Source organism: Elaeis guineensis, chromosome 6, assembly GCF_000442705.2.
Source record: "Elaeis guineensis isolate ETL-2024a chromosome 6, EG11, whole genome shotgun sequence".
Lineage (NCBI taxonomy): Eukaryota > Viridiplantae > Streptophyta > Magnoliopsida > Arecales > Arecaceae > Elaeis > Elaeis guineensis.
In genome coordinates this window covers 20,551,746-20,571,601 of record NC_025998.2, presented here as the reverse complement: position 1 = coordinate 20,571,601, position 19,856 = coordinate 20,551,746, and the positions used below count along the sequence as shown (strand labels likewise).

Genomic DNA, 19,856 nt, shown 5'->3' with positions numbered 1-19,856 from the left:
GAATTTAGTTCACAATTCTCCCTCTTTTGCTTAGAGCATAGCATAGCATAGCAGATTAGTGTTAGCTTGACAAAAAAACGGTAAAAATTTGATCAACTTTCCAATGCTCCATACAATTTCCTGTTTGAGTAGGAAAGGACTTGGATGATGATGAAAATAACCATGCATATGTCATGGTAGAACCTTCTCTTGACCTTGAAGGCAAGGAAAATAAAATCAGAAGACCACCCCAATTTTCATTATTCATTGTGATGAGCTCAATAGGGGCAAATGTACTTTAGATTGTAAAGGTCTTATTATCATGATAGGCTTATATTTCTGCCAGCTTGCCACCTTCATTCATTTTCTTAAATAATTCTTGTATCAATTGTATATTTGGGAAATGCTCGCATGCTTTGCAGTTCAACAAGAACTTCTGCAGCAAACTTGAAGAGATCATTTGGAGGCCGCCTGTGGAGAAGAGTAAATCACGGATCACCAGGATGTCAAAGCGCTGAAATCACCTCTCTTCAGATGTTGTTGCAGAAGGCTTGATGCTGCGATATCATATTCTCTATTATTATGGGATCAAGAATCTATCTATATTGATTTTTCATAAGGATTCTGTGACTTCATCTTCTACTACAGACTGCACAGTAGTATCCCCTTGTGTATTCAATGTACTATCCACTGACAAGGATTTTGTACGGCTCAGGATGAGTGGCAGGTCAAGTTTCTTGACACCCTCATGTGAGCGGACCGCCAAGAGAGAGTTTGTCTGTAGCTACCACCAAGGTCTTGCTGATGCTCAACATATGGTTATACCATTAACAGACTCGCCCACTTACTGTTTTATTGTATATGTTAATCAGGTTGCCTGCTGGTAATAGCATGTCTTTGCCACATCTATGCCATCAACAAGGGCGCTCTGATATGGATGTCCTCAGATGGTAATTAACTAGACAAAATTGTTGTATTAAACATGTGTGCGTGCTTGCGCCTGCACATTTACATGCTCCTGTGTGTGCAGGAGGGCAGGAACAAGTGTGTGTGCATTGTTCTTATTTTCTGCCAATAAAGCGGGGAGAAGTAGACATCGTTCCGTCTACGTGACCCAGGTTTCTCTTTGCCCTCTTGAATACTTCCTACCTACGATTCTGCGTGACCCAGGTTTCTCTTTGCCTCTCTTGAATACTTCCTACCTACAACTCCAGGAAAAGAAAAACATTGGAGATAAATCACCATCTCCTTGAACAACAACCCCCTTTTCAGACCGAAACTTCGACACGAGCCTTATATTGTAATTGCTTGACAAAGCCCATGTTTTTCAATCATAAGTTAACTGCAATTTTAATCCAAACTACTGCTAGAATAGAGGACATGAAAATTTAAGTTGTTTTGGAATTTTCTTATCCTTGCATTGTGTCACCAATGACGAGCCTTATAATTTCAGACAAAGTATGGAAACGCTCTGGTTTAAGATTTAAAAAGTTACAAGTATCGACCATATGTGAGTATAAATCGTCCCATCTAAGACCTAGAAAGATCCTCTTTCCGGTAAAATGTATATCATCCTTTGATAAATTGAAAGTTTTAAGTTGGATAAAAAACATAGCATGAGAAACTAGGGTGCTCCTGGTAAAACCTTCAAGATCAGGACATAGGAGCAACAAATTTTCTGGATGATTAAATTTGACATGTCATGAATCATGAACTTAAAAATATTACCAAAGTGTCCTATATGTTAACCAAAAGTTACTTAGAAATTTAAATAGCATATCTAAAGCATCCAAAGAATTTGTTAGTTTTTAAAAGCCTGAATATAAGTCAACGCTAAAAAATGCACAAATGATATGTAAATGCAATAAAAATTAAGTCTATTCCGCTCACAATAATTACTCCAAGAAAATTCTAAAACATGTTTTGAATTTGAATCCACATGTATGCCTAAGCCATCTCCCAACATCTTCAAGTTTACTTATACGTCTGTTTACAGTAGCTGGAATCTCCAATTGCCCATAACTCTCATCCCTTTTCTTTATTTCTTACCTTTCTTTTGGGTGTGCGGATGGACCTATGCGTGAAAACAATCACAGCTATCTATTTTTCTTCTGCGTGACTCTCCATTAATCCCCTCTTGGTTCATGCATTACATGTGTAACATTCTAATCCGATAAAAGTACAAATAGCATATCATTCTGTTAAGAACAATAATCTTTAAAACGAATTGTTATGAGTCAGGATATACGACTACGTCCATCTTCCTATATATACAAGCTCACCTATATGTTGCAGTGGATCACTATTTTTTGTTCATTCGCATGTATGTGCAAATTCAAAAGTATGTTGCTTGTAGAAGGGTCCTTACAGATTGGAGATGTATCACACAACAATAAGCCAAACACGATAGTTTTCAAGATGAAAGATAAAACATATGTTATGATTGCAAATTTACCAAATAAATACAAATTTAGTTAATGAGAGCAAGCATGAGAAAGTCCATTTACCTTATTAACAAGGTTCCTTGAATCATAACTTGTATGTGCATATCAAAAAAGCATTAAATTAAGGCCAGACAAAGCAATAGAATCACACCTGCAAAAATGTCTGTCGATAAAACTCCAACAGTCAACACTTTAACCATGGAAGCATGACATGCACATGAGTGGAGTACAGTAGATTCAAGTGTCATAAGTTTGAAAGCTGAAAGTATTTATAAAAACTTCTATGGAATGTTAGATCTTTTAAAGTGCAGATCAGAAGTTCCAGTCAAAGCAATGCAAATGGATAATCATTTTATGTAATAAAATCATTAACTATTATCAAACAACAAAGCATCCATGTATCTTTCAAATTTTTTAATATGATTACGCATCTGTACTTAAATCCGGAATATTGCTCCTATTAAAACTCAAACTACTATTGAGATCACATGTGAATGCTTAAAGGCATCAAAATCACCTATTACCTTGGAATCACGAAAACCAGATACGCAATAATAGTTGTTGTGAAGTGAGACAACAACCTGCAATCATGTGAGTAGAACAGCATTTTAGCTATGCTAGGAGGCAAAAGGGGACAAGCACCACATAAAAGAAGATCGGGTTAGTGCAATGAATAATATATAATCAAAGTTTGCAAGAAAAAGTATTCATTCTACTATCTAGAATTAGTGTATAAAATGATAAACTGATCAAAGCAGCTGACATGGTACAGTTCATGCTATTATGCCTCAGAATTCATCAATAAGCATGACTTTTCCCTCAAGAAAAGCTCATTGGAGTTGTGAAATCAACAATGTATGATATACATCACCAAAAATTCATATATATCAAGAGATACAGTGCAAATAATCTATTTGATCATGCATCTATATTGAAGAATCGTGCAAACGGTGCAAACAGCAGGTGTTGGAGGCTGAAAAGGACAAATGAAAAATCAATGTAAAATTGAAACAGAAAATACAATACAAGAATCATATTATAACAGGTTCACTGACTGAACCTGACCCCCTGCCACTTTTTTCTTTGTTTTTGGGGGAATTTATCAGCAAGTAGCAACTGCTCTGCAAGCACTTGATCATAAACAAGTATAAATTTTACAATTAATAATTAGAGTATTCAAGTATTTCATGGGACATGCCCTTTAAAAAAATGATATGGATCAACCTTGGTTTAAGTATCTTTGATGGAGGAAGATAACCATAAATTAATTGAATGAGAAAAAGTATTCATTAAGCAGGCTCTAAATATATAGAGCCGTATTCTTACCAAAAAAATATATAGAGAGAGAGCCATATCTATCTTCATTAAGTTAGTGCATACTTTGTTACATAATTTTGTAGCACTAGCTCATCAAAGCTACATATCAAGATAGGCAATAACTGTTTGTTCAAATATTTCATAGTATTCATTGCACAACAGAGTTTGATGCAGTATAACAATAATTATATAACAATTAGCCAAAATAGATCATCTAAATACCAGCCTGACAATTCCTGATAACAAAGGATGGGTTGAAATTGATATAGAATATTTGTTCAAAGGTCACACTTACAGGTTCAGAAAAAAACCTGTGACATTGCAACTTTTCAACAATATAAGCACCAAGAGGGAAAACGGGTAGAGTTAGACTGACTGTGACTTGCAAAGACCTTTTCTTTTGTTTGTGGGTTTTGGTGGGAGGGAGATAGTTCCCATCATGGAAATCGCAGAAATTTCAAGAAAAGCCAAAAGAGATTATCAGAAAGAGGGATAAGACCATGACTTACAAACACTAAAAACAGTTGTATTGGATCGTTTGCATCATGGAATCTCGTAGAAATTTCAAGAAAACCCATTTATTAAAAAAAAAAAAAATCAGAAAGATACTAGCTTGAAGATGGCAACATCAACGAGTTACAAAACGAAAGTGTTGTGGGTCGGACATCGGGAGGCCGAGTCTTGAAAGTCTCATATCTACCACAGTCGAGAATGTCTACTGCTTAAGAATGCGAACTCCCTCTTTCCCACGTGAGGCGTCTTTTGGGGCAAAATCGTGAGGGGCGGGGTTCTCAGGACTCCGGGTGGGGCCCGTCCCGTCTCAGAGCGGACAATACCTCACATGTCTTCGAAACGGAGGAAGATTCGTACTCCGAGGCGGTAGCCTCAACATTGGCGCGCCAGGTAGGGGAACCCGTCCCCGCACCCACTCATAGACCCTCTCGATTGGGGGGGCTATGTTGTGGGTCGGACATCGGGTGGCCGAGCCTCGAAAGTTCCATATCGACTACAGTCGAGAGTGTTTACTGTTTAAAAGTGCGAGCTCCCCCTTTCTCACGTGAGGCACCTTTTGGGGGCAAAACCGTGAGGAGCGGGGTTCTCAGGGCTCCGAGTGGGGCCTGCCCCGTCTCAGAGCGGACAATATCTCACGTGCCTTCGGAACGGAGGAAGTAATTGTAAATATTTATGTCAACATTAGGAAATCATACAAATTTCAAGAAAACTACAAAGAAATCGTCAGAAATACAAGAATTAAGATGACAATGTCAATGACTTGGACTGGAGCAATTGCAAATATTAGTGTCAAAGTTGGAAAACAAAGAAATTCCAAGAAAACCCAATAGAGATCATCTTAAAGAGACAATTCCAATGATTAATAACATTGAAAGAACACGCCAGTAGAACTTCATTGACCTCCAATTCAAAGATCAAGAAATCATCAGACGAAAAAGAAGAGGGAAGAAAATAATAAAAGAAAGCCAACACCAGTGCAAGAAGATAACGAAGAAGGTGAAGGGATACAGGCAAAGGAAATAGGTCAAATTTTAAGGAAAAATTGCTGTTTCCCTTTTCAAGAAGAAATCTAATCCCGTTCGAGTTCTTGGAACACAAGGTCGAAGAAGCCCTTGAAGAAAATCTAAAATCAAGAAATAAACGGAGTCCGCTTTAATGGAATAAAACCCTATAGATCTTACCAAATTCCGTGTGGCCGGAAGAAAGAGAGAACGGAGTTCTCGCCACCGATTAAAGCAAGGAAGGAAACCAAACCGGAGAAGAGACGACGTCAAGGCGAAGAGCGGACTATAGTCGGTGATTCTGCGGACGTATTATGGGAATAGAGGGGGTATTTATAGAGGAGGCTACGGCAGTTCGGTTTTAAGCTAACGAGGACACCGAAGGTTGAACCGGATTCACATAATCCGAAATGGGTCGAATTGTAGCCCGATCGGGTCAGGTGCTGCATGAACCGGTTCAGTATGAAGCTCCGGTTCGGCCGAAGGCGGATCAGACGGGAAATCGGAGGCCGTCTTCGATGTGAGGGCTATTTTTATTTTACTTTTGGAAAATAACTGCATTGGGTTTACATTGATACTTTGTGATCTAGTCCACATCTGAGCTGAGTTGGACCTAACCTCACCCCATCTAATTCATGTTTAAGAGGAAAATTATGACAAAAAAAAAAAAAAAACGTTCGCTTTTAAGATATTGGTAAGGCACACAAGGTCTTGTGTCTAATTAACGTGAGCTCAGGAGATTGCAAGGTACGGCAAACGTCAAGACAAACTAAAGTGGAAAAACTCAAATCGTGACAAATGTTACAGGGAAAGTTAGTGGAAAGAATTTCTTCTGATATTACGTTCAGGCAATCTACGTGCTTCGTTCATTGAACAAAGAGCATTTAGTGGACGCTTATAGTCATCGAGATGGAACGGAGTGGATGTTATGATATGCATTCCAATTAATTTCGTTTCATGGGCCCCAATACAGGGGAGTGGCGATGATGCAAACTATGAAATGTGCAGTATGACGGTAGGGATTAATATGGGATGACATCTTCTTTAAGAAAGTTGATATGGTGCTCCTTAAATGTTTTTTTATAGAGATGTGGGAAACATCCCAACCATCCATTAGAGAGAGATAATTAAGAAATATTCATTTAAGTCACCAAATCAGTTAATCAGTAGGGTTTTTTCTTTTTAGGTAGGAATTTCCATCCCCCCCCCCCCCCCCCCCCCTTCCGCATCCACATCACTCCTTCCCGAGTATTTTTTCTAATTAATATAAAAAAAATATTTACATAAATAATTTAATTTTTAACTTATTTATCAGATTGATGTAAAATCGATAAAACATCATTTTCAATGACGTTTTATCATCGCCACGTCACCCTCTATTTTTCACATAGACGACGTCAAAAAAATAAAAAATATCAAATAATATGATGTTTTTAAAAATACCATATTATTCGACGTTTTTTATTTTTTTCTCCAAAAAAAAGAAAAAAAATGATAAAAAATAAAAAAATTATAAAAAATTATAAAAAATAAAATTTTTAATTTTGATAAAAATAAAAATTATCATTTAAAATTAGTATTCTCATTTCAAATTATCTTCTTAAAAAAATATCTGAAAAAAAATTGATGTAAAAAAAAATTAAAAATACCATAAAAAAAGAATCGAAAAGAAATAGAAATTATAATTCTAAAATTTAAGAAAATAAAAATTTTAATTTTAATTCAAATAAAAATCATCATTTCAAATTACAATCTCCTTTTCAAATTAATTTTAAAAAAAAATATCATAAAAAAAGAAAAAATGAGAAAAAAAATAAAAATTATAATTTTGAATGAATTTTAAAAAATAAAAATTTTAATTTTAATTCAAATAAAAAAGATAATTTTAAATTATTTTCTCCATTTAAAATTAAATTTTTTAAAAAAATATTTAAAAATATCTTAAACATTTTAAAAAATAAAAAATACCATAAAAAAATAAGAAAAAATGAGAAAAAAATAAAAATTATAATTTTAAATTTAAAAAATAAAAATTTTAATTTTAATTCAAATAAAAAATATCATTTCAAATTACTTTCTCCATTTCAAATTAATTTTTTAAAAAAAGATGTTCAAAAAAATAAAAAAATAAAAGAGCCATAAAAAAGTAAAAAATAAAAAAAATAAAAAAATAAAAATTATAATTTTAAATTTAAAAGAATAAAATTTTTTATTTTAATTAAAATAAAAGATATTTTTTCAAATTACTTTCTCCATTTCAAATTAATTTATTTAAAAAATATTCCAAACAAATGAAAAAAATATCTTAAAAAATTTTTATAAAAACAAAAAAAATGATAAAAATAGGAAAAAAATAAAAATTATAATTTTAAATTATAAAAAAATTAAAATTTTAATATGAATTCAAGAAAAATAAAAGAAAAAATGCCATAAAAAAAGTTAAAAAAGGGAAAAAATGTGAAAAAAATAAAAATTGTAAATTAAAATTTAAAAAAAATAAAAATTTTAACTTTAATTCAAATAAAAAATATCATTTTAAATTACTTTTCTCATTTCAAATTATTTTTTTAAAAAATATCTGAAAAAAAGAAAAAATTTGGTGTAAAAAAAATAAAAAACACCATAAAAAGAAGAAAAAAGGGAAAAGAATTGAATTGAAAAAAATAAAAATTATAATTCTAATTATAATTCAAATAAAAAATGATAAAAAAATTATAATTATTAATTAAAAAAATTAACTTTAATTCAAATAAAAAATTATCATTTCAAATTACTATCTCCATTTTAAATTAATTTTATTTATTAAAAAATCACATAAAAATAACTAAAGAAAATTAAAAAAATCATAAAAAAAAGAAAAAAGAAAAAAAATGAAAGAAAACGCCAAATGGAATGGTGTTTTTGAAAACGCCATTCCATTTGGCATTTTTGAAGCATAAAATCCAGAAGAAAAAAAAAACCCGCTCTCCCTCTTCTACGACGTTTCTCCTCTCCGGCGGCGAGCTCCCGACGGTGGTGAGCTCCCTCCTCTCTCTTATCTCTTCCTCTCTCTCTCTCCCTCTTCCTCTTTCTCTCTCTCTTCTCTCCCACTTTCTCTCTCTCTCCCTCTTTTTCCTTGGCCACCGGCGATAGAGGGCCGGCGGCGGGCCCGCGTGCCAGGGCGGCAGCCCCCCGCGGCGGGCCTCGACCCTCCCCTTCCCTTGGCCGGCCCCTCCTCTCCCTCTTCCTCTCTCTCTCTCCCTCTTTTTCCTTGGCCGCCGGCGATAGAGGGCCGGTGGCGGGCCCGAGCGCCCCGGCAGCGGCCCCCCGCAGCGGGCCCCGACCCTCCCCTTCCCTTGACCGACCCCCTCTTCTCTCCCTCTTCCTCTCTCTCTCCCTCTTTTTTCTTGGCCGCCGGCGACAGACGGCCGGCGGTGGGCCTGCACACCCCGACGGTGGCCCCCCGACGGGCCCCAGCCCTCCCCTTCCCTTGGCCAGCCCCCTCTTCTCTCCCTCTTCCTCTCTCTCTCTTCCTCTTTTTCCTTGGCCGCCGGCGACAGAGGGCCGGTGGTGGCTCCCTGCGGCGGGCCCGGCGGTGGCGCCCCCGACGATGGGCCGCGGCAGGCCCCTGCAGTGGCCCCTTGGCGGCGGGCCCCAACGGCGGCCCCGGTGGCGGGCCCGTGCGGTCCTGCGGCGCCCTTCTATTTCGATCCACGACAGCGGGCCCCGGCGACGGGCCGCGGCGGAGGGCCCCGACGACGGGCCCAGACGGCGGCCCCCCGAGGCGGGCCCGCAGCGGCCCTCCGATGGCGGGCCCGTGCGGCCCTGCGGCACCCTTCTATTTCGATCTTTTTAATTTTTATTTTTATCTTATTATTTTTTATTTTTTATTTTTATCTCATTAGATTCAGATTTATTTTAAAATTCGATTCGATCATAATTTAAAAATTTTAGAATATATTGTATTTCATGAAAACGTAAACCTGTCAGTTGACCAATGTAGGATATTCTACAATATCCATATAAAATATATATTTGATTATATATTTTTGTACGAGTACCGTAAAATATATACCTTGGTTAATTGATTGTCCAGTTTGGACAGTTTAGGAATTACATTTAATTCTATAGGTAATTACATTATTCGAATGATATGCGGAGGGTTCGAGAGAAATATCGGACAGTATTTTTCTTTAGTTCTTCTCACACATTTTCAGTCGTGTGGGGAGAACTAAAGAAAAATACTGCCGAAATTTTTTTCGGTCTCTTTTGCATATCATTTGATTAATGTAATTAACCTATAGAATTAATGCAATTCTCGAATGGGATATGATCTATCTGTACCTATTTGTTGATGATATGATGCATTTATCATGTAAATATTTTGAAATGATAAAATAATTTGTAATACTAAATATTTTGATTTTGATTTTGTCATAGGTTTCTCTGAGAAAATGGCCAGTACTCGAGTTCGTATACTATTGTATTATGATAGCATGATACAGAATGATGAAACTGGTGTGCAGTACAGTCACCCTGCAAACCAGATAATTAGAGTATCTTCATCATTATCACGTCAAGAATTATTGGACCATTTATACAGCAGTATTTCTATAGACAAAGAAAAATATGAAATAAAATTGAAATGAAAATCTCCTAATCTGTCGGGATAGTTAATGCAGAGCAATTATATCTTAGTTCTAATTGATGACGATGAAGATGTCGAAGAAATGCTGACTTTTTCTTTGCAATATTCAGAATGTCGATTTTTAGAATTATATATTGAAAAGAAAGATGTATCGAGCTTTGGATACTATAGTCAGCTTTTAATTCAAGCGGACAATAATGTTAGGCCTTCCTCACCTTTCGTAACTCCTATGGTGCAAACCGATAGTGTTGAGGCCGTATTTGCAGAACAACATTCCACTACTGCCGGCCCTAGTTGTCCAGTTATTCAGAATCCTATGGTGACCTCTCCTGTGTCTTCTGCTATGGTGACTTCTCCTTTGCTAGAAGTAGTAGTAAATGCGGGAGACGACACTCATATAGGGAACGATGACTGGGTAGTCGGTGGAATAAATTCTGATAATTTAGACTTTGAGTCAGATGAAAGCGGAGATGAAGACTATTGGATGGATGAGGACAGTAGCAGTAATGATGATGATGGTGAAGATGAGAATGATGATGAAGATGTTCAGGCTAATATTAATGTGGGAGAACCTCAACCTCGTTTGTACGAACCCCTATAATTTTTTAACGATATAAATTTAGATGATGGTGGTTATGTTAGTGCTGGTCGAAGATTGAACTCTGACTATCAATTTTGGGACTCCTTGATGACTGAATTTTCTAAAGGTCTAATGTTTGAGAGTAAAGATTATGTAAGGAGAACTGTTGATCTTTATCACATTATGAAGCATCGGACATACAATGTAGTTCAGTCGCATTCAAAATTATAATCCGTACGATGCGCATCATCAGATAATGTTCAAAATTGTAAATGGAGCCTTCGTGCTGCATTGTTGAAAAAATATGAATATTTTTAAATCATAAAATATGAGGGTCCTCACACTTGTTTGTTTACGAAGTTGAGTCGAGACCACAAACATGTCAGTGGAAGTATGATTGACACACTAGTCCGACATATTGTTGAGAAAGATCCCAGTGTTAAAGTTGAAGCTATTGTGACAACCGTTAATAATCAATTTCAATATACAGTGTCATACAAGAAAGTATGGTATGGAAAGCAGAAGGCATTGGTTGATATTTATGAAGAATGGGAGCCATCTTATGCTAAATTATCCTATTATATGGCTGCACTTCAACATGCAAACCCGATACAGTTGTTTCATGAAATTTTTTTCAAACTATGAATTTCAATATCCGAGTTTTAAATTATATTTTCTGGGCTTTCCAACCATCTATCCAGGGTTTTACGCACTGCCGTCCTGTAATCAACACTGATGGCACGCACTTGTATGAAATGTTTAAAGGTAAGATATTAATTGCAACAGAAATTGATGCAGAGAATGGGATATTTCCATTAGCATATGCAATTGTGGATGAGGAGACGACTGCAAGTTGGAGTTGATTTTTTTTCCAGCTCAAAACACATATCGTCAAAGATAGAAATGGAATATGCTTAATTTTTAACAGGCATCCAGGTATATTAAATGCCATCGCAGATGAGTCTATTAGATGGAGTTCACCACGTGCCTATCACTGATACTGCTTAAGACATATCTGTAGTAATTTCAATACTCATTTTAAAAATGTGCAGCTAAAAAGAGCAGTATAGCAAGCAGGAAGTACTCATCAAGTTCGCAAGTTTAACTTTATTATGGGTAGGATCAGAACAGTGAATGAAGAGGCTTGGAGCTGGTTGTCCAAGATAGAAAAGGAGAAGTGGACATTGGCACATGATGATGGCCTGCGCTATGGTATCTTAACTACAAATTTGTCGGAGGTTTTTAACAGTATTTTACGAGGAGCTAGAAATGTGCCAATTACAGCTTGTGTTCAAATGATATTTTATCATCTTGTGAAATACTTCAATACGAGGCATACCCAAGCCTTGAGATATATAGAGGAGAATCTAAATAATCTTTTTACTCCTCATGTTGCAATTAAGATTGCTGAAGATCAAGTTAAAGCTAACCAGCACCGAGTAACAGCATTCAACCTTCAAAGAGATATATATGAAGTACTTACGAGGAGAGCAAGCGCAGGGTTACGAGGTGGAGAAAATTCTCATACTATTACTTTAGCTGAAAGAAAATGTTCTTATGGAAAGTGGAGCATGTACAAATATCCATGTTCACACGTTTTAGCTGTGTGTCAAGAAACTGCTGTATATTTTAGTGATTTTGTGGATGATGCATATACAATTACAGCATATATGAATGCTTGGAATGGTGACTTTAATCCATTACCATATGAAGATTATTGGATGCATACACGTATGTTCAAATATATTCCTGATCATCATCGTTTGAGGACCAAGCAGAAAGGTAGACCAAAGTCAATAAGACTACGAAATGAGATGGATGATAGGTAAATAAGAAGTAAGAACCACTGTGGCATTTATAAGGAACAGGATCATGATCGCCGCCGCTATCTTAGGATACTTCAACACACTTCAACTTCAAGCAGTGGAAGAAATTAAAAACTCCGAAGATGTATTTTCGTCATTGTTTTATGTATTTCTGTGAGATTGTATTTGAATATACGTATTTAATATCTTAAGATGAACTGAATTTTGTGTTTAAGTTGTATTGTGTGATAATATTATGTTTAAAATATATTTCTCATAAAATGAATGGCTATCATATCATATTTTTTATTTTTTAATATATTTATGATAATATCATTATTTTAGATTCATTAGCGTATTATGACTTATGATCCGCGGTATCTCGATCCTCGAGACAACAGTATTCTTACATTGCAGGAGCACCATCGATCACAGACTATTTTAAATGACGGCGTAAGCATTCCAATTTTATTTACTATTTAATTTTTTTTTGAAAAATTATATACATTATCTAATTATTATATTTTATTGCAGGAGCCCAGACACTTTCGTCTACGACGATCCGATGCTAACTTCTGGTAAACAGAGGACATCCCACATAGAGTGCTGGTTTATTTACGATATCTTGAATTTTATGGAGTATATCGGATTGGTCGTATACAGATGGACGTTGGTCTTATTACTGCTTTGCTTGAGAGATGGCGTCCAGAGACACATATTTCATCTTCTATTTGGTGAGGCGACCATCACTTTACAGGATGTCAGCATCCTTACTAGACTACCAGTTGATGGCGATCCAGTTACCGGAGTTGATCCCACGCTTACCATTTTGGAGTGGCAGGCTTTGTGCTTGCGATTGCTAAGGTTTGAGCCCGACGCACACTTTTTCGATCATTCATGACTCAGGATTGAGTGTTTGGATGATCGTTATCGATATTTTCATATTGCGGATGATGCACCAGAGGAGATGGTGCAGCAGTATGTTAGGGGTCAGGTGCTGCGATTGTTAGGTGGTGTCCTGTTATCCGATACTTCATCAAATAAGATGAAGTTGATGTTTTTGCCATTATTAGAGGATTTAGACTTCGCTCGTAGACTCAATTGGGGTAGTGCAGTACTAGCTTGCCTGTACAGAGCTATGTGTCGGGGTTCTTATGCTGATCAGAGCGAGATTGATGGTTATCTTGTATTATTACAGGTATGTAAATTAAAAATTTTTATTTTTAATATTCAATTATATTTCAAATATTGGGTATATCATGTATGATTTTTTTTGAAATTTGCAGATTTGGGTATGGGAGCGTATGCCGACTATCAGTCCATTACGACGACAGTTGCTCGAGATGCCATCAGAGCAGCATGATCCTGATGTTCCATTCAGACTAGACGGACCATTGGGATATAGGTATAAAAATATTATTTTTTTTATTTGAAACTTACTGTTTTAAATTCGATAAAATTTATTTAACATGAGTAGATTGTGAAACAGATGGAATATTGCATTCAACGTTCATCACGTATCGATGAGAGTGGCACGGGTTTATAGGTGTCAGTTGGATACATTAGTTGATACATATAGATAGGTAATTTTTAAATTTTTTACAAATATCATTTTACAGTATTCATAATCTATTAAAATTTTAGCTTACTAATTTTTTTTATTTTAACTCTATCAATTTTTGTGGGAGCCATATACAGATGAGATATTGGCTATATTGCCGCATATGTGTACAGTTGGACATGACATATAGACTGCTATGGTGTCACTTATTTATTTTGATGTGGTAGAGTGGCATCTTTTCGATCGTGTCCTGCGGTAGTTTGGTCAAATTCAGAGTATCTCAAAGCAGTTTGATACTAGCCAGGGACTTCATCGTATTGATCGACGAGAGATAGCTCGTATTGACTAGCGTATCAGACAATACAGAGTACATCGATATTTGGGATACATGTCGAGATCACATTGTTCATGGTGATCCCATTTTGAGAGGCCGTTCATATATCGATGACTACATGACTTGATTTTTTAGCATTACAGTGTGAGTCATTGGACAGCCTCGGTATGCAGTTTTCGGATACGAGGACGAGAGTTCTGCTGTGCGTCATTTGGTAAGACTATAAAAATTAGTTTATGTTGTTTGTGTTATATTTTTGTTTTATATTTTACAGTATATTAACTATTTTATTTTTATTTTGTAGACTGATTCTATGTCGGGTCTTGTGTTGGACGCTCGTCATGCTTTATCTACGACTGATGAGGACGAACGGATTCGATACTGCGTGAGATAGAGAGAACAAGTTTCAAAATATTGATGGCGATTGATGTTGATCCATATAGCAGTGCGCCTTGGTATGGAGCAGCCGATGTACCAGATATGAGATATACGTCGTTACTATATGTTCCACATATGTCATCACCGCATATTCCGCAGATGTCATCACTAGATGCTGCACAGATGCCACCGCCTTTTGATCTACACATGGAAACGCTTTCTTCTTCCAACTTCCCCCAGATGATATCATCGGATACCAGTTGGCCACATGAGTATGATACTTTTTTTTCAGGCCCATCCGTGTATCCAGATAAGAGGGTTGAGCGGATCGCTCAGTCCGTATATGATCCGACAGCATCCGTTATTCCTAAGCAGCATGACCAACAGACCTCCACTGATATAGGGGAGAAGCCATCACAGCAGGAGCAGGAGCAACCGTTGAGGACCTTCCTGCGAAGGTCCAAGCGACCACGGGCACCACGACGTCCTTGTAGCACTTAGTCTTTTTTAGATTTATACTTAGTATTTTTAAAATTTTTATTGTACTATTTTTTGTACGCTTGATATTTTTATTCTATTTAATATTATTAATTATTGATTTTATTTTATATTATTTAATTTCAAATAATCGGATATTATGCTTTGTGGATATGATTACACATACTCTAATTTGTCTCAGAACATTAGGAGAGAAAAAGTTATGCTAAAAGGACTATAGAAATTATAATGTAAATAATAATAATAAAATATCAGATAATTTAATTATGAGATGAATCGGACCGCACTGGTACATCTCGATCTGGTATGGACATGAACAGCTATGTACGGTGCGGTATGAGAAAAATTTTTGAATTAAAATTTTTATTTTTTTAAATTTAAAATTATAATTTTTATTTTTTTCTCATTTTTTTTGTCATTTTTCTTTTTTTATGATATTTTTTATTTTTTTAACCCCCATAATTTTTTTGGGATATTTTTTTAAAAAATTAATTTTAAATGAAAAAAATAATTTGAATTTATGTTTTTTATTTGAGTTAACATTTGAATTTTTATTTTTTCTTATTTTTTTTCATTTTTTACTTCTTTGTTTGGAATATTTTTTAAAAAAAATAATTTGAAATGGAGAAAGTAATTTGAAATAATATTTTTTTTAATTAAAATTAAAAATTTTATTTTTTTTAAATTAAAAATTATAATTTTTATTTTTTTCTCATTTTTTAAATATTTTTCTCTTTTATGACACTTTATTTTATTTTTTATTTATTTGACATATTTTTTTTAAAAAATTAATTTGAAATGGAGAAAGTAATTTGAAATGATGGTTTTTATTTGAATTAAAATTAAAATTTTTATTTTTTAAAATTCAAAATTATAATTTTTATTTGGCTCTCATTTTTTTATGATATTTTTTATTTTTTTAATTTTTAAAGATTTTTTTGAGATATTTTTTAAAAAATTTATTTTAAATGGACAAAATAATTTAAAATTATCTTTTTTATTTGAATTAAAATTAAAATTTTTATTCTTTAAAATTCATTCAAAATTATAATTTTTATTTTTTTCTATTTTTTTCCTTCTTTTATGATATTTTTTAAAAAAATTAATTTGAAAAGGAGATTGTAATTTGAAACGATGATTTTTATTTGAATTAAAATTAAAATATTTATTTTTTTAAATTTTAAAATTATAATTTTTATTTTTTTTTATTTTTTTTTTAATAATATTTTTAATTTATTTTTTACACCAATTTTTTTCAGATATTTTTTTAAAAAGATAATTTGAAATGGAGATACTAATTTTAAATGATATTTTTTATTTTTATCAAAATTAAAATTTTTATTTTTTTATAAATTTATTTTTTTTATTTTTATTTTATTTTTTACTTTTTTTGGAGGGAGAAAAATAAAAAATACCAAATAATATGGCATTTTTAAAAACACCATTTGGAATGGCATGTTTAAAAATGCTGTTGGTGCAAAAATCTGCTTGCGCCGGAGAAGCTGGAGTCGGGGAAGCCGCGGTCGCCGCCGGGACCTGCAAAGGAAGTCTAAACCGGAGGTGGGGTTGCTCCGGCAAGACCCTCCGATGCTCAAGTCAGTTCTCTGCCTCAACAAGAATGGAGTGCTCGAACGAAGAATTTAGCAGAGTTTTGAGATAAGAAATGAGCTTCGAGAATAACGTATCTGGATCCCCCTTTTTATAGGTGGAGGAGGTAACGGATTGATGGCGACGTCTGTAACCATCTGGTCGTGGGCCGCCCATAGTCAGGAGAAATTTATTGCGAAGGGTAGTGGAGCGGAATCGTGGCTATCACCGTAGCTCGCCACGTGGAATCAGTTGCAAGGAGTGGAGCAGCGTCCGTTGTCGTGACTTGCCAGCGGATGGGAGAATCGCCCGGTATCCGTCGCAGGAGGTGGAGCAGGTTCGTGGTCGTTATTGTGGCCTGCCAGGGGGTAGTGGAGCTGTGCGAAATCTGCCACAGGAAGTGGAGCAGAGCTGCGATGGTTACTGCGGCCTGTCAGGGAATGATGGAGCTGCGCGAAATCCGCCACAGGAAGTGGAGCAGGATCGTGGCCGTTATGGTGGCCTGCCAGGGGGTGCAGATCCATCGGCTGAAGTTCGGCAGCGGTCGGAGTCCGGCCCCCGTAGGAGTCCGGGCGTGGTCTTCCTGTAATTAAAGTTAAAGGCGAAGTCCGGCTCCCGTAGGAGTCCGGACGGGGCTTACCAGCAGTCGTTGTTGAGGACGGAGCCCGGCTCCCGTAGGAGTCCGGGCGGAGTCTGCTTGCGGCTGCAGTTGTTGGCGTCGAGGATGAAGCCCGGCTCCCATAAGAGTACGGGCGAAGTCTCCCTGCAATTAAAGTCAAAGGCGAAGTCCGGCTCCCGTAGGAGTCCGGACGAGACTTACCAGCGGTCGACGCTGAGGACGGAGCCCGGCTCCCGTAGGAGTCCGGGCGGAGCTGTCTTGTTGTCGATGTCGGCGGCGGAGCCCGGCTCCCGTAGGAGTCCGGGTGGAGCTGTCCTGCTCGTAACCGTTGGAGTTATCGGTGATGAAGCCCGGCTCCCGTAGGAGTCCGGGCGGAGCTGTCCTGTAGTCGATGTCGGCGGCGGAGCCCGACTCCCATAGGAGTCCGGGCGGAGCTGTGCTGTAGTTGATGTCGGCGGCAGAGCCCGGCTCTCGTAGGAGTCCGGGCGAAGCTGTCCTGTTGTTGATGTCGGCGGCGGAGCCCGGCTCCCGTAGGAGTCCGGGCGGAGCTGTCCCGCTCGTAACCGTTGGAGTTGTCGGTGACGGAGCCCGGCTCCCGTAGGAGTCCGGGCGGAGCTGTCCTGTTGTCGATTCCGCGTCCTGTTGTTGATGTCGGCGGCGGAGCCCGACTCCCGTAGGAGTCCGGGCGGAGCTGTCTTGTTGTCGATTCCGCTGAGGGTTTCGGCTGTGGGCATTTTATACCCAACACCAGTCTCCCTACTTCCGAGTTTGGATTTCAAACGAAGGAAGTACAGAGAGAGACGGGCACAGCCGGAACCGTCCCTTCGAATCCTGCGCAGTGCCGCCTCCAGATATTTTGGCATTAAATGAGTGCGTGCCAGAGTCTTTTCAAATTGGAGTGGTACGAGGGGACGCTTCGAAAATCCCGCAGGTACCCTGGCCTAGGTACGGCGCAATTATGATCCTGCCAACCGTCAGCCGCTTTTAGCCGTCTGCCAGGGGGAGTGGGACACGTGTTGGATGCGGACTGGCCTGGGGGATTCACGATCATTATGGCGTCGGATCCCAGGATCTATTTAAACCCGTCCTCCCTCCTTTAGGCGTCCTACTCCATTCCTGAGTTTTCGCTGGTGTCTGTCTTCTCTTCGAGAGCCCTGCTTTAGTGAGCGTCTTCTCGAGCCGTAGGCGCCTCCTGTTTCTCGTCCCCCAGGTCCCTCAGAGTAATATAGGTTAGTGCCAACCTTCCTCTCACCGCCTAGGGGCTTCTCCTCTCACCATTACTTTTGTGCCTCCCTCCGAGTTAGCCTTCGGCCTCTCGTTCCCCTTTCGGTCCGTCTTTTTAGGGTCCTTTAGATCCTCCCTTCGAAACTACTCAAAATGTCCTCTGGCTCTTCTGCTCCCGGCAGTTCCGAGAGTTCTTCTGCTTCAAACCCCCAGGTCCATGTCTCTGCGGACGAACCCGCGTCCGGGGCTGGGCCTCGCCCGATCTTCGCACCGGGCGTTATTCCATGTTCGACGACTTCGGAGGAACTCCTTCTGATAAGGGTTCGGTATGGGGTTCCTCCGGAGTACGATCTGGAGCTACCTGGCCCCTCTGACCGGGCCAGCACTCCTCCCGGTCGCTTCTGTTTGTATCAGGAAGTGTTCCGTGTCGGACTCCGGCTTCCGCTTCCTGCCTTCGTCGCTGCCTTCTTCCGCTTCTTGGACATCTCTCTCGCTTCCGTGGCCCCGAACTCCTTTAGGTTTCTGATAGGGTTTCTCTCCCTCTGCCACATAGTCGAGGTTCAGTCGTCCCTCTCCTTGTTTAGGCACTTTTATACCTTCAAACGCCATCCTTCGGCGAAGGACTGGTGGTACTTCTCCCCCCAGTTCGGTAAGAAGGGGTTGCTGAAGGGCGCCCCTTCTTCGATTCACAATTGGAAGGAGAAATACCTCTTCGTCCACTGCCCGACCTTGGAACTGGGCCTGCCCCCTTGGGGTTCTCTGAGGGATTCCGTCCGTCGGGCTCCCAGCCTGGGGGAGGACGACCTCCAGGCCGCCCAGAAGCTTCTAACTTATCCCGCTCCTTCCCTTCCTAATCTTCTGAGGGAGCAGCTTCTTTTCAACATCGGCCTGAGCCCTCAGGATCCAGCAAGTATTCATCTTATCTTTTCTTTTCTTGCCTTCCTCTTCTTCTTCTCTTTACCTCTTTTTCCTTCCCACTCTCTTCTTTTTCTTTCTTTCTTCTTTTTTTTTTTTTTCCTCTTGATTGATCGGTGTTGCTTCTTTTTTCCTTTTTTCTTCTTCCTTCTCTTTTTTTCTTTTCTCATCATTTTTCTTTTTTTTTTAGCAATGGACGCCGAAGCAACGCGGATGCTCGCCAGGGGCATGAGAGCTCAGAAGAGAAAGGGCGCGGCGGCCTCCGGATCGGCGAAGAGGGCCAGGGCGGAGGAGACGAGCTTGGCTGCGCCCGTCTAGGCGGCCCCGGCCATCGACATTCCTTCAGATGCCGAGCCAGTGGCTCTCCGGGCTTCCTCGAGGAGCCCGCCGACTGGGGCTCCCGCTCCGGGGGTTCGCCCCACGGAGGCGCCCGTCGCGGGGAGGAGGAGGAAATCGGTGGCTCGCAGGGCGAGT

At 38.4% G+C, this 19,856-nt stretch overlaps 1 pseudogene; it reads left to right on the top strand.

Annotated features, from left to right (window-relative positions):
• Positions 1 to 1,087, top strand: part of LOC140858754 (CBL-interacting protein kinase 8-like) — a 54,146-nt pseudogene extending 53,059 nt beyond the window's left edge.
• Positions 1,088 to 19,856: the final 18,769 nt, after the last annotated feature.